This window comes from Procambarus clarkii, chromosome 55 (genome assembly GCF_040958095.1).
Source record: "Procambarus clarkii isolate CNS0578487 chromosome 55, FALCON_Pclarkii_2.0, whole genome shotgun sequence".
Lineage (NCBI taxonomy): Eukaryota > Metazoa > Arthropoda > Malacostraca > Decapoda > Cambaridae > Procambarus > Procambarus clarkii.
Window position 1 is genome coordinate 21,645,142 of NC_091204.1, and position 5,531 is coordinate 21,650,672.

The following is a 5,531-nucleotide window of genomic DNA, read 5'->3' on the forward strand; positions in this document are numbered from 1 at the left end:
TCTCGAGGTCGAATATGTCGTCCAACAGAATTTCTAACTCTACTTTCCAGGCCATCTCACTCGGTCTGGACATAACGTGACAGTTTATGCCCAGATTTAGGAGAGTGACTTGGTCCTCAGTGAGGTTAATTCCTGCAAGGTTCAGGAAGCCATCTCTTGGTCGTGGAATTGCCATAGGTCCTCCATATAATGTTGTTAGTTTCTTGATAATCCTTGTTTCAGTGCTGAGGTGATGTCGGTCTGTGAGGATGTCGAGGTGTTGTTCAATGCGGGTACGGATACTTTCGTCGATGTTGCTATTTCTCCACTCGTTTGTAGCATGAAGTAGTTGCGTTTTGTTGTCTTTGATTTCATTCTCTGCCTTGTATATCTGATCACGAATCAGATCCTGGCGATATTTTATCGTGAAGGCTTGATTCCTTGCTGCTGGGTCGTGCGCTTTAATATTAGTATATTTTGGTAGCAGTCTTTCCTGTAGACATATATTATTAAATATGACCGAAAAAGTAAGATTAATAATTCTAACACGAATTTTCTCAATCTTTCGTACATTTCTTTTCACTGTTGGAGGTAATTCAAAAATCATAATAATTTAATTCAAAAATCAAAAATTTAATAATACCCTATTAAATACCACCTCACCCCATCCACCTCACTCAAATGTAGATATAAACAAATCGGAGATATGTACGTTCTATTCAGTTGTGTATGTGTAAAGTCTGAAAATGTAATAAGTTTTACGAAACGCGCTCAAGTGTCGCGTCAGACTAGAAATAAAAATGAATTTTGGAGAATTGATTTTTGAATTACCTCCAACAGTGAAAAGAAATGTACGAAAGATTGAGAAAATTCGTGTTAGAATTATTAATCGTACTTTTTCGGTCATATTTAATAATATATGTCTACAGGAAAGACTGCTACCAAAATATACTAATATATATATATATATTTATATATATATATATATATATATATATATATATATATATATATATATATATATATATATATATATATATATATATATATATATATATACAACACGACATTGCTCGCCTCACAGCAGTAGCAGCACCACATGCAGGGGATTTCCTGTTAGCAACCCCAATGTCGGCAACTGGCACGCGTCTCACACCACACGCCCTCCGAATTGCTGTGGCCCTCCGCCTTGCTGCCCCAATCCACACCAGATATAGGTGTATTTGCGGCGAGGTGGTGGCTGACAGGTACGGTCACCATGGCCTACTCTGCCAAAGCACAGGGGGATGGCACTCGAGGCACAGCGAAGTTAACGACATCATCAAGAGGAGCCTCACCACAGCTGGATGCCCAGCTGAAAGAGAGCCCCGTTACCTAACGCCCCGTAACTCTGATGCTCTTATTGGTCGCCCAGATGGTATCACAGTGAACCCCTGGAAGAATGGCAAGCAGTTGGTATGGGACTACACGTGCGTATCAACCCTGGCTAACACCTACATTAACCTCAGTGTTGCACAACCAGGTGGCGCTGCCACCCACAGGGAAGCAGCCAAATCCCGTAAGTATAGAGAACTGGATCACCACTACAATTTTGTCCCCATTGCTTCTGAGACGCTCGGCGCCTGGGGTAAAAGTGCTACCAGTTTTTTGAAGGAACTGGGTTCTAGGCTCATTGAAACAACAAGGGACCCGAGAGCTGCAAGCTTTCTTTTCCAGCGCCTCAGTGTGGCGATACAGAGGGGAAATGCGCACTGCATCCAGGGTTCCTGCCCGCCATCCGAGGAGCTGGAGGAACTCGACAACCTATGACAACCATCTTTGTAACCTATATGTAACTCCTTTTTTGTAACAAAGTTCAAATAAAGTAAATATATATGTGTACATACAAAAGAATGGGGGTGGTAGGAGAAGATAATATTAGTGTTCAGTGAGAAACCACAAGGTCTCCTCTGAATACTTTTTATTTTCTTCTCCGAGGCTATGGGTCCCCACATTGGCACCAGAGGTGGTACCCTCACAAACTTATATATATATATATATATATATATATATATATATATATATATATATATATATATATATATATATATATATATATATATATATATATATATATATATATATATATATGACAATGTCAGAACACGGAGGAAAAATGAAACAGGAATTTCCTTAAGTACTTTCGTATATTAAATACATCTTCAGAAGGTCTTCTGAAGATGTATTTAATATACGAAAGTACTTAAGGAAATTCCTGTTTCATTTTTCCTCCGTGGTCTGACATTGTCACATTCTTAATCACGTGTTTATTTTCGTGATATACACACACATATATATATATATCTATATATATATATATATATATATATATATATATATATATATATATATATATATATATATATATATATATATATATATATATATTATTAAATATAACCGAAAAAGTAAGATTAATAATTCTAACACGAATTTTCTCAATCTTTCGTACATTACGCTTCACTGTTGGAGGTAAATCAAAAATCAATTCTCCAAAATTCATTTTTATTTCTAGTCTGACGCGACACGGGCGCGTTTCGTAAAACTTATTACATTTTCAAAACTTTAGTTCACAAATACACAACTGAATAGAACTTACGTATCTCCGATTTTATATCTACATTTGAGTGAGGTGGAAGGGGTGATGTGGCATTAACACAAGACAGAACAAAATGTGGTATTAATAGGGTATTAATTTCATCAACACAAGACAGAACAAGGGTATTAATAGGGTATTAATTTCATCAACACAAGACAGAACACGAAACAATGGATATTGAATAGAAGTGTTTGTTGAAAGCCTATTGGTCCATATTTCTTGATGCTTCTATATTGGAGTGGAGTCTTGAGGTGGGTAGAATATAGTTGTGCAATAATTGGCTGTTGATTGCTGGTGTTGACTTCTTGATGTGTAGTGCCTCGCAAACGTCAAGCCGCCTGCTTGACGTTTAATAAATATATATATATAAATAAATATATATATTTATATAATATATATAAATAAATATATATATATTTACATATAAACATATATATATATATTTATATATAAATATATATATATATATAATAATATAATATATATATATATATATATATATATATATATATATATATATATATATATATATATATATATATATATATATATATATATATATATATAACTGAAAACTCACACCCCAGAAGTGACTCGAACCCATACTCCCAGAAGCAACGCAACTGGTATGTACAAGACGCCTTAATCCACTTGACCATCACGACCGGACATAATGAGGTGATAGCCGAGGCTATTTGAACCACCCCACCGCCGGCACTCGGATAGTTATCTTGGGCATAGCATTTTACCAAATCACCTCATTCTTAGGGGCACACGTGAGGAACACAAATGCGAACAAGCCAGAATGGTCCCCTGGACAATATGCAACTGAAAACTCACACCCCAGAAGTGACTCGAACCCATACTCCCAGAAGCAACGCAACTGGTATGTACAAGACGCCTTAATCCACTTGACCATCACGACCGGACATAATGAGGTGATAGCCGAGGCTATTTGAACCACCCCACCGCCGGCACTCGGATAGTTATCTTGGGCATAGCATTTTACCAAATCACCTCATTCTTAGGGGCACACGTGAGGAACACAAATGCGAACAAGCCAGAATGGTCCCCTGGACAATATGCAACTGAAAACTCACACCCCAGAAGTGACTCGAACCCATACTCCCAGAAGCAACGCAACTGGTATGTACAAGACGCCTTAATCCACTTGACCATCACGACCAGACATAATGAGGTGATAGCCGAGGCTATTTGAACCACCCCACCGCCGGCACTCGGATAGTTATCTTGGGCATAGCATTTTACCAAATCACCTCATTCTTAGGGGCACACGTGAGGAACACAAATGCGAACAAGCCAGAATGGTCCCCTGGACAATATGCAACTGAAAACTCACACCCCAGAAGTGACTCGAACCCATACTCCCAGAAGCAACGCAACTGGTATGTACAAGACGCCTTAATCCACTTGACCATCACGACCGGACATAATGAGGTGATAGCCGAGGCTATTTGAACCACCCCACCGCCGGCACTCGGATAGTTATCTTGGGCATAGCATTTTACCAAATCACCTCATTCTTAGGGGCACACGTGAGGAACACAAATGCGAACAAGCCAGAATGGTCCCCTGGACAATATGCAACTGAAAACTCACACCCCAGAAGTGACTCGAACCCATACTCCCAGAAGCAACGCAACTGGTATGTACAAGACGCCTTAATCCACTTGACCATCACGACCGGACATAATGAGGTGATAGCCGAGGCTATTTAAACCACCCCACCGCCGGCACTCGGATAGTTATCTTGGGCATAGCATTTTACCAAATCACCTCATTCTTAGGGGCACACGTGAGGAACACAAATGCGAACAAGCCAGAATGGTCCCCTGGACAATATGCAACTGAAAACTCACACCCCAGAAGTGACTCGAACCCATACTCCCAGAAGCAACGCAACTGGTATGTACAAGACGCCTTAATCCACTTGACCATCACGACCGGACATAATGAGGTGATAGCCGAGGCTATTTAAACCACCCCACCGCCGGCACTCGGATAGTTATCTTGGGCATAGCATTTTACCAAATCACCTCATTCTTAGGGGCACACGTGAGGAACACAAATGCGAACAAGCCAGAATGGTCCCCTGGACAATATGCAACTGAAAACTCACACCCCAGAAGTGACTCGAACCCATACTCCCAGAAGCAACGCAACTGGTATGTACAAGACGCCTTAATCCACTTGACCATCACGACCGGACATAATTCAAATAGCCTCGGCTATCACCTCATTATGTCCGGTCGTGATGGTCAAGTGGATTAAGGCGTCTTGTACATACCAGTTGCGTTGCTTCTGGGAGTATGGGTTCGAGTCACTTCTGGGGTGTGAGTTTTCAGTTGCATATTGTCCAGGGGACCATTCTGGCTTGTTCGCATATATATATATATATATATATATATATATATATATATATATATATATATATATATATATAAAGTTTCAGAAACTGTTGGCATTCTTTCTAAAATCAGATATTATGTACCTCGCCCTGCCCTGGTGACACTCTATTACTCCCTCATCTCAGCTATGGTATTTGTGCCTGGGGTTCCACTACCCAAAACCATTTACATCCTCTAATTACTCAACACAAAGCTGCTATTAGGACAATATCCAACTCTGGAAAAAAGAAGTGTAGGTGTTCGGCAGTCCTCCCAATGGCTGGTGTCAATGCCTATCACATTTAAAAAAAAAAAGATGACTGCGTAGCTGTTGTGTCCTGTGGCAAAGTAAGGCAAAACAAGCAAAACAAATAGTATGAACAATGAAACTTTAATTAAATTGAAAACAAATTATGAATAAGACAATTCCTTGGCTATGTACAGTGCAAACTAACAAGATTATAAAGTCAAAAAATATCATAAAATAAAATAGTGGTGACGTTACT